The sequence below is a fragment of the Herpailurus yagouaroundi genome, unplaced genomic scaffold (assembly GCF_014898765.1).
Source record: "Herpailurus yagouaroundi ecotype Mexico unplaced genomic scaffold, PumYag 67702, whole genome shotgun sequence".
Classification (NCBI taxonomy): Eukaryota; Metazoa; Chordata; class Mammalia; order Carnivora; family Felidae; genus Herpailurus; species Herpailurus yagouaroundi.
The window spans coordinates 2,370,087-2,380,880 of record NW_024420501.1 but is presented as its reverse complement, the minus strand read 5'-3'; the positions used below and the strand labels follow the sequence as shown (position 1 = coordinate 2,380,880).

The 10,794-nt window shown below is 43.7% G+C and overlaps 1 protein-coding gene across 2 annotated transcripts in view; it reads left to right on the top strand.

The window, feature by feature from the left end:
* Positions 1–10,794, top strand: part of FGF13 (fibroblast growth factor 13) — a 189,728-nt gene that overhangs the window by 129,523 nt on the left and 49,411 nt on the right. The window lies entirely within an intron of this gene.

Here is a 10,794-nt window from a genome sequence, read left to right as displayed (position 1 = left end):
ATCAGGGCATTCAGTATTACATTTAGGGAACTGAGGTCAAAAATGCATAGCCTACCATTCAGATTGACTTATTTTAGCAGATCAGTAAATGCCAACATGAGCTCCTTTCTAAAGAAGACTTCCCGGGAGGAATCAGCCTTGTAGATCCATGGGCTTCCTTTCCATGATGGGCAAGCTGAGAACAAAATGTGAGACACTCTGTATGGATTTCCCATGAAGGCAAAGCAACCTTAAGTTAAGCATTTCCTATTAAGGAAAAGAATCTATGCTTTCGTCAAGGAGGAAAGCTGTCTGATTGATAATCCTGGAGTTCGTACAGGGAAAGAGATCTAACTCCTCTGCTCCAGGAAAGAATCTGAATCTTCTCCAGGATAAGTTTCCCAGTTCTTCTCATTGCTCCTCATGGACTATGGTGTGGACTCCCTTTAGCACGTTGACTAACATCCTCAGCGCTCCATTTCATCATCATTTAAAGTATGGTGCCCCGGGGCGCCTGGGTGGCTCAGTCGGTTAAGCGTCCTGCTTCCACTCAAGTCATGATCTCACGGCTCGTGAGTTCGAGCCCCGCGTCGGGCTCTGGGCTGACAGCTCGGAGCCTGGAGCCCGCTTCGGATTCTGTGTCTCCCTCTGTCTGCCCCTCCGCTGCTTGCACTCTGTCTCTCGCATCGTCTCAAAAATAAATAGACATCAAAAAAGTTATTGTTTAACCTATTAGGACGTTATCGAAAATAATCTTGGTGAGGCATGACAAGGGTCTGCCTTAAGCCATCTGCACTGGCTAAAAGGACATGCAGTCTTCATGAGCTGTTTTAGAGGCAGAATCGTCTGGATTTGGAGGCAAAGCGCGACCACCACATATGGTCAAAAGTAAAGTAGCTTCAGGTAGAGATGCTTTTTATAAGTTGCACAATGGTGGGTTATCAGGGGCCCCGGGGGGAAGGGAGAATTCTACCTTTGGCAACTGGTTTGATGGTGAAGCTGTTAACCAAGATGGAGACCAAAGGAAAAGGCGGAACTGGGAGGAAGATACCAGGGTATAGATCGCTACAGGTCCTTGAAAATCCGAACGTAGAGTCTGAGAAGATGGGAGCTAGAGATAAAAAACGTGGGCGTTCTCACACGTAGGTGGTGGTTGATGCCACGAGAATAGTTGAGAGAATGTGTAGCATAAGAAGAAAAGAGGGTTTGTCAAATAATATTGGGGCATACCATCACGTAAGTGGCCAGCAGCAGAGAAGGAACTCATTGTGACAGATGATCGTGGTATTACAAAAGCTAAGAGGGGACTTGAGTTGAGGACAGGAGTTGAGGAGACTGATGGAATGGAGTGTTGAGATTCACCTTGAGAAGAGGGATGCTGCTTCTACGATACAAGGCCGGGATGAGGACAGACGGAGACCTAGGCGTACCAAGTCTGCAGGTTACGGACAAGAAAGTTGAGCGATTTCCAGCCGAAAGACCTGTATTTTTCCGGAGAAGTAGGCCGAGAGGTCCCCTGCTGAAAATCAGAGGCATTGGGGTGGCGTCCGTGGAGATTTGAAAGAGCTGTTTGGGAAAGGGTTAGCCGGCCGACCAGGGCCTGGTAAATTACAGCTCGAGGGCCAAATCTAGCCCATCACCCGTTTTGGCAAATAAGTTTCATCGGAACACAGCCCCACCCCATTCATTTACTTCTTGTCTGCGACTGCTTTTGTGGCAGAACCCGCAGAGTTGAACAGTTGCGACGGAGCCCTCAGGGCCCCGCGAAGCCTCCGTTATTTGCTGTCTTACCCTTTACCGAAAAAAAGTTTGCTGACGCCTAGTTCAGACGGCGGTTCTCAACTTAGCTACCTATTAGAATCGCCTTCTGATGCTAGCGGGTAGCCTGGGTTGAAAACCGCCGATCTGGGGCCGAGAAAAAGGATTGCTGAGAACCACCCCCACCCCCGCCATGAAGTCAGAAACCGTGAACTCCTGTGCCCTTTGTCCTTTATTGGTTTGAAATTTCTGACGCTGGTCGTCGTCTTCTGCTCTTACAAGCAGATTGACTTCACCTTTCGGAAGGACTGTTTCTTGAGGTGAAGGAAGATGCTGATCCCTGGGAGCCGTTTCTTCCTTCCTCTTTTCTATCTTCTTTCGCATTTCTGCTTGTACATCCCTCAATTTCTTTGAAATTCACTTCTACATTTTTACTGTTTCTCCCCCCACCCCTTCAGTCCACCAAATGAAGAAACAATACTGCCACGTCGTTATTGGTTCAGAGATAGTCATTTGTTTTCCATGATTAATCTCGGGATTCTTGCACTGTGCCCTCCCCCCTCCTTTTTTTTTTCTTGTTGCCACGGGGGACAGACTTGATGTAGGCTCAAGTGGCAGGGAGAAACCATCTGTGGCACAGAGAATCATAATTAGCCATTATTTCATAACGTATTTACTTTTGTCGATGATAGAACGAAGTCTTTCCGCAACTGTAAGGAAATCATTATTCATTGTGCATAGAAAACTTTGTTCATACCTTTGGTTTTTCTTTGCCAATAATAATGAGTTGTACGCAAGCTTTTGAGAGTTCCTCAAAACTTCATAGCATGAATATTTAATAGCATAAATCTGTTTGTAATCCATATTGCAGAGCCGGTTGAAATAAACATTAACTACAGAAAATCAAGAGTCTTAAATGAAAGTATCATTAATGTCCTAGCATCTATTTTAAGAGAGGAGTAAGAACAGGTATTAGAAACGGGATAACACAAAGTCAAAGCTAAACCCAAAGCCTTTTGTTTTGATTTTGGAACATTTCAGAACCCCGTAGCAGCCTTTTTACCTGCCTGATTCCTTACCTCTCGTCCATGCTAGTTTTCCATTTCCAGAGCGCTTGGTTGTCGCTTGAGGTGTCGTTGGGGTCGGGGTTGCTAACGTGTGGACGCAAGTAGAAATCCTTTGACGAGTAAACCTTTTCCGTCTGTGTATTTCTAGAGAGGACTTACAGGAGTGATTTTACTGCCCTGTCCTGGGGTCCTGGGACTGCCACAGCAAATGAGACGCGAGATCCAAAAGCAGGTCTCTCTGAGGGTCAGGGGCCCAGTCTTGGAATCTGAAGTATGAGGACAGATTTCCCTTCTCTGCTGGATTCTTTCCACGTACCTTAAATTCACCAAGTTTCTTCTCCCATCACAGATGTTCATTTTGATGGTCCGGTCAAGATGTTGCCTGATTTTCCAACCATATAGTTCTTGCTGTTATTTTTTTTTTTTTTCTTTTGCAACAGTAAACAATCCATTGGGAAAGGCATGGAGTAAATAGCCTGCTCCTGAAAGTTAGCCCAGTTTTTGACATTATATTTTCAGGAATCCCAAACCTCTGTAGAAAAATAATTCATCAAAAATTTGAGAAATGACCATTGATTCTTAGGCATGCCATATAAGTTTACCACTGGCTAAACTGAGGTAGAGAAAAATGAACATGTTTTTCCCAAAGTGAGGAAACATAAAAAAAGAGGATCCAGCAGCAAAGGATTTTCTGGGTTTAGCATCCTAGTCCCTGGGCTTAAATACCATTATTTACTGGAAGGTTAGTTTGTATTGTCTGGGTGAATTAAAATCAGCTCTGACACGTGTTTTAACTTCAGGCTGTGGGGGGCGGGGGTTCGTTTATGTTAAAAAGGCCTCAGATGCTCAGTACGCTTGTGCAGATTTGTTCTGTTTCTCTGATGCCACAATTTAAGGCCTAATTTTCAGTGCTACGACTTCTCAGGTGTAGCCCATATTCTTATATAGAAAGGATGTTAAAGTTTAGATGAACTCATGGATCAATTCAGTGTGATGAATGTCCTCTGAGCAAACATCTGTAACTTACAAAAATGTTCCAGTTATGTTAAATCTGTATATCAGCAAGTCCACACAATTTAACTTCTAGGGTTATTGTCATAGAGGCTTATAAATTTAATTAGAATTAGATGGAGGGCAGTGGTTTAAACATTACAGCTGTTGAGGGAAGTGGGATTGACTCAGTTATAAAAGGAAATAGATTTAAAATAAATATCAGCCCTCTCATATCCAATATAGAAGAACATGATCATTATTAAATCAAAATTGATTTCTGGGATGGATTTTGCATATAGCCAGTAGCCATCATATATATAATAACCCTACAAAAGCAGTAGGCACAAATTCTAACATCTAATTATAGCTTTAGCTTCTCTGTATACTTCAGTGAATTTGCAAATTGTTGAATTTGATTCGTTTCACATAAAACTAGGAAAGGGTTGACTGTGAAAACTTAGCTTCTCAATTTTGGTGCCTGCATCTGACAGACTTTTTGTTTCAAGTGGCTGTGGAATTGAACATTTTTGATGGGCATTTCTGTTTCAGACGAAGGGAATGGCAAGGGCAGTTATACACATACAAACATATTTCTGGGTGATATCACTAAGAATGGACTAGGAAGAAAATGAAATTATTTTACAGAGAGAAAAGCAGAGAAGACAGGCACATTTTCTTTGTTAATGAATGGCCCTGCTAGCTCAAGGAGCTCAATTTTATGTTTTAAAGAGGCTTCCAGTGTCGGTGCTATTGAGGTAGAAGTCATTATAATTGTTGTATTGAAAAATATGCCGAGGGAGCTGTATTCACTTCGAGAATCCTTCAGAACACCAGTGAATCAGCATAATTTCCAAACCCAAAATACATTTCCCAAGTCCCAGATTATTTCACGTTTAGCTCCCTTTCCATTTCATGGAAGTTTCATTCAAATGTGAGAGAAAATATAGCTTGGCAGTGTTTGACTATGAAATTAGATAAATCTGGTTGTTTGTAACCTCACAGTCAAGTGCCTTCTCCGTATGGTCTCCGTGAAAACATAGCCCAAACTGGCAAATTACTCAGGGTGAAGGTATAGTTTCTTAGGTGGAAGAATGACCGAGGATGGCACTTTCTCAGAAATCAAAGAGACAATTGAAGTTGGAGCTAAATAGAGCAAGATTGGCCCCGTATTCTGTTTTTGAGGCCAAGTTGAAAAAACATTCAAATGAGAGGTCATGGGGCACATATTTAAAAGAGCGTCTCATGGCTTTAAGTCAGAAGCTAAATTCACATTTGTAGGGAAAAAGCCAGTCTCTTGGAACTAAAGAATAAAATAATTGGCAAGAACAAGGAAGGAGAATTTTAGCAAATGAAGCCAGATGTAGGGGGGCAATTCTTGCATGCGCGTGCACGCGCACACGTAATGTGCGCAAACACAGCACGCATATACAAAGACAAATGGAAGAAACCAGTCTTCTGTTCATTACTCTGTTGCTATTACGGGACTAGTTATTTTGGAATTCCCAGAATAAATCTGTTTTAAATATATATCCTACGCTGAACATGTAATACCTTTGGAGATTGCCCTAGCAACATATTTGGTAATGCTTACTAGCTTTATAGAACAGAGCAGACGAGATCTCTTAGCTACATTTTGTGTAAGTATCTAGTGAGTCTCATGTCTTGGTGCAGACAATGCTGTTGGTCCCTCCCTTCTTATTTATGTAATTTGAATCCACAATCTGATAGAGAAAACAGCCCATCGAGGCCTTTTTTCTTATTGCCCTTTCCCCGAAAGCCGTGTCTTAAAATAGTTTACCTACCAAACTCTCTACTCGTTAAGTAGTAGCTGTGATTTTTCTCCACCCCCACTTAGAGAGCAGTGTCTCCCAAAAATTACCTTTTGGGCAAGTATTTATTAAACTGATTAATAAACGTGTATAATAATTAAAAAAAAAAAGACAAATCATATTATTTGTGCCAGGCCTCTTAAATATTTAAAGTAAGTTAAAGCGCCCAATTATATAACCTTCATGGATCCGCTCAAGTGTTAACATTTCCAGATTACATAAGAAAGTGAATTACTGACACGCAAGAAAAAAAATTTGAAGGCAGCAGCGACTTCCCAATAGAGAAACTTTACATGAGAGCATTCCTCTGATCGTTATAATAGCTGTAACCCAGGTTAATAACTGGCAAGCCCCTGACTAATACATTTAATGTGTTTTACCCAGGCTGAATGCGTGAATAGATAACACATCTGTGCTAAAATTCTGATTCAGTTATTCATCAGATACTCTGATGCTAACTGCTTTTGACAGTCCCGGAAGTGGAGCTGCTAGGAAAGTCCGCTGATTCCTTGGACGGATTTTGCAGACAGCCAGTAGCCATAATATTGAACACCCCCTTCCGTAAGGGCCCCAGATGTGGAGGGGGATTCTGGCTCAGCATCTAACAGGTGTAGCCGAACTTGGAGATGATGTCCGTTCTTACCCAAGGAAAAACAATCATTATAGATAGTTGGAAAAATCAAACGTAAATAACGACCCCAAGGTATTAACAACTTAGCGGTAATACGGAGGATGAAAAAAAGCTTAGCGGTTGCCGGTGGGGGGGGGGATATGAATCATCCTGTAATACTTTCATAATTGACGAGACACCAGAAAATGACAGTGACAGCCTTCGGACAAGAGATTCCAACTGGTAAAAACTCCGTTACATCTATCAAACATTATAACAAAAAAGCCCGTGCGTGACAAATCCATTGCTATAATCCGGCCACAAAATCAGCAAGGCTACAACAACAAAAGTGTTTTGGTTGTTTGTCTGGGGAAAGGATTCTCAGGAAGGTCGTAGCAAGTATTTATCTGCAAAACAAGGGCTAATGAAAGAGCCTCTTTGCACTGAAGAAGTTGAGGGAGAGCCTATAGAAGATCTGGACGCTGAGAGCTTCTTTACTATATCATAACGTTTAAAGCAGAGATCTCCTGAACCACCCCCACCCCCGACCCCAGCACTCTTGGGCTCAGCCCAGTCACATGTGTCAACCCCCAGAGAACCGGAGGCGGGAGATAGTTTAGGAGCTTTGTCAACCTATCAATTGCCAGAGCTCTGCAGAACATCCATCCGCAAGGTACTAGGCACCCCAAACAGTGATCACGTTGATCCGTTAGGATGGCTGGAGTCTGCAGTCTTCCATCATGCGTTCGGAGCCCTGATTGTTAATAGTTGATCTACCACGGCAAGGATTGGCATAAACTGTTCCTCCCCAACTTCTGCAGGCTGGCGATGCTATTTTTAGTCCAGAACTCACTGTAAGAAAATGCCATATAGGGAAACAATTTGAATGTCCTTGGGGATGGGGGTGGGTTGAGGAGGGTGCCTCCTTATGGGAATTTACCAGTTGCGTTGAACAACGTATATTAGAAGGTGAGCACCACGCTCTTCGGCAGATCCCATTAAGACCATGTTTGTATGTCCTGGGATGGTAAAATCGAATACGGCGGAGAAGTGGTTTTCAGTTACATCAAGAAATGATGGAAGGTGAAGTGCTTTAAAAGTCTTGTAAGCGTGCGACTCCGCTTGCATAACACAAGCGGGTTCTGGTGGATTCGGCCAACCAAAGCTTTAAGGTATGCCAGAGTCCACCTCCCACGTTTGGACAATGCCGCCGGGAAGTCTCGCCTTCCGGTTTTCTTCAATTTCATGCCACAGTAGTAGACGTAGCAAAGAGGAACGGTGCTGACCCGCAGACCCAGATACCTACTTCTTAGGGCTATGATACGCAAGGTACATTAACGCCTACGACTTTGAGGAGTACAAGGTGGATAAAATTAGGTGGGTTTGTTAACGCTGTTTACTACGTCTGCATTCCTAATATCCTTCCCAAGAAGGGAGGCCATCTAGTGAACTCCTCGCGTTTTCCTTGCATTCCTCTATTCCCAACTAGAATTATTGGCTCAAACAAAAAGTTCCGCTCCCAGTACGGCTGTCAATAAGTCAAAGCATCCGTGTGCCACGAGGGAATTTGAAGCTAACAGTTTTTAAATTTCACATAATAGGCTCAGGAAATGCTTTAACTGCTAGTGTCTCTGGTCTGGGCATGAGACTTTCTTTAAGCCAGTAATTAACCTCGAGAGTAGAGCTCACCAGAAACGGGGATAGGCGGTTTTGCTCAGTTCATGCCTCGCTCTGACTCCTGTTCACACGGAGGGCGTGCAGTGCAGCATTTTATCTTACGTGGCTTGGGATCTCTCTGGGTCCACCTTCTCTCCAGATTTGGAACCTCGGGAGCCTTAGTGAGACTCGCGGAGCTTCGACATCGAGGGAGGGTTTTTGTTGTGGCTGTGTTTGTTTTTCAGGATCTAGAATGCATTCTGGCGATGCTCATCCATTTGCACGCACCACTGACAGTTCTTGCTTTCGGAGAGGTAAGGGCTTCGCCTCTTGGGGCTCCCCCGCCCCGGGTGTGGACACACAGAGGCCGTGGTTTCACAAGCCGCCGGATGGTAGCGTTGTTTTGGTGGCCGTGTGCCATCAAAACGTGCCAAAGGAGCAAGCAAACAGGGGCGGAATAATAATAGTAAAGAGATGTAAGAATTCCAGATGTGCTTGGACCACTTCTGGACTAGATTGGGTTCAGACCTCCCCTCCTTCCCGCCCCCCCCCCCCCGGCATTCGGGGCACATCAGTCTTGGCAGTTTTAGGGAGCTAACATGAAAATGAGATGCGGTTTCCTGCACAGCGTTACCGGTACTCTGAAGTTCTGAGTCACCTCTAAATGCTAGGTTCTACCCTCAGGGTTCAGCAGCATGGCAGCCAGTGGCCCAGAAGCTTCCTAATCCCCGCCCCCACCTTCGTGGTGAAGATGTGCCCCAAGATTTCCGAAACTCAGTCCGTAGAGGAGATTATGTGATGACACGAATTTTCTCTTTTTTAAATATTGATTCGTTTTTCGAGAGGGCAAGACAGAGCTTGAGCGGGGGGGGGGGGGGGGCGGCGGGTGAGGGGGACACAGAATCCGAAGCGGGCTCCAGGCTCCGAGCTGTCAGCACAGAGCCTTACATGGGGCTCGAACCCATGAACTGTGAGATCGTGACCCGAGCCGAAGTCGGACGCCTCACCGACTGAGCCACCCAGGGGCCCCGTGATGGCACGTATTTTCCAATAAGTTTACCATCATGGCCTTTTTTTTTATCCCATTTGTGCTTATATTCATACAAGTAGCTGTGCAAGCAGGTTTTAAATCGTTTGATACTCTCCCTGAAGGGCAGGTTTTCCTATTGTTTTACGTAGCATTTTCTGTCAGAATATTCGACAAAGGGTTTTTGTTTTTGTTTTTGTTTTGTTTTTTTGGTAAATATAGAAGCGTGTACGCAGTAGTCTTTTTATGTGGTTGCTCTCCCATTTTGGGGGGGGGGTGCTTGCCATATTTGTCACAGTAAGTGTGGACTGCCTGAGTTTAAAACTTGGAACAGTGATGCGGTTTGATTGGTGCTGTGGTGGGTTTTGTGCTGGCTAAAGCTGACATTAAAAAGTATGCTCAGGGGCGCCTGGGTGGCGCAGTCGGTTAAGCGTCCGACTTCAGCCAGGTCACGATCTCGCGGTCCGCAAGTTCGAGCCCCGCGTCGGGCTCTGGGCTGATGGCTCAGAGCCTGGAGCCTGTTTCCGATTCTGTGTCTCCCTCTCTCTCTGCCCCTCCCCCGTTCATGCTCTGTCTCTCTCTGTCCCAAAAATAAATAAATGTTGAAAAAAAAAATTAAAAAAAAAAAAGTATGCTCAAAGAAGATGGACACTTAGTCGGTTTGGATTTTTACTTTGCTTTAACCACCAGTGCTTAATTAAGTGTTATTATTAACACTACCTGAAGTATTGTTACGCATCGTGGAATGGTGACTTAAGTCAGTCTTTGAGAGCCTTTGCAAATGGACAGTTTAGCCTTTTTCTATGTGTAACCAATCCTTAAGTGTAGGTTACAGTTATCCAATTTGTTTGAGCAGTCCCTTTAATGATAACGATTTTCTTAGCTGACATTACATAGACTTCATCAAGTCCAAAATGCAGTAATCCAGGAAATTCTACCAAGACATCGACGTCATTTGTATAAAGGTAAAGCATATTAAGATTGGTGTGAAACGTGTCATGAGAGTATGAGATATTCAACCCACTGATACCCTGAATAAATAGCATTTGTTAGTAGTCAGATCCTACTTTTCATACGGCTCAGCACTCCTCCACCTGAGGGATCTCAAACCTCATATGAAAGCAGGGCCCCCTGTGGAAAAACCTGGCACATCTCTGCAGCAAGTCGCTCATTTCTGGCACATTAGTTAATTACTTCACAAATTGTTTACCGCGTTCCCATTTCACTTTTATAAGCACAATGACCCTTCCTTTTTCTGTTGCCAACACTTAATCTCTTAACGAATCGATGACTGTTTCATAGGTTATAAATTAGCATATGGAGTCACCCCACCAAGTGGCCACACGACATTCTCAAACATTTGTTAGAGCATCAGGGAAAAGTCAAAGCCAACTAGTAGTACGTTTACGCCAGTCAGACATTTTCTCTTAGACGTTAAGATTTGACCTTGTTCTTGAAAGTTAGCAGCAAGATGTTCAGAAACAATAATCCTCTTTTTCGTGGGGGAGTTTAAGTATTATAGTAATAGAAAAAGCATGTCTTTTTTATGGGATTTTATTAAACCTTTATTGGCTGTTACCATTGCTCCCCCCCCCCAGCCTATTATTTCATCATGAACCAGTGTTCCATTCAATATATTGAGGTAACTAATCTTTCGGGAAACCACATGCAGAGCTGTACATATATAAATATACTCTCTCTACATAGGAGATCCCATTTGACAGGGTTGAGTTTGTGTCGTGCCAGAGAAATTTTGCTAGAAAGAGAATTTCCGTTCTAAGTCTGCCCTACGGATAACTCTAGGGGTAGAATTACAGGGACAGCCCAGTGTAATCATAATATTAAAATAACAGTAGGTATGTGTGTAATCTTTCT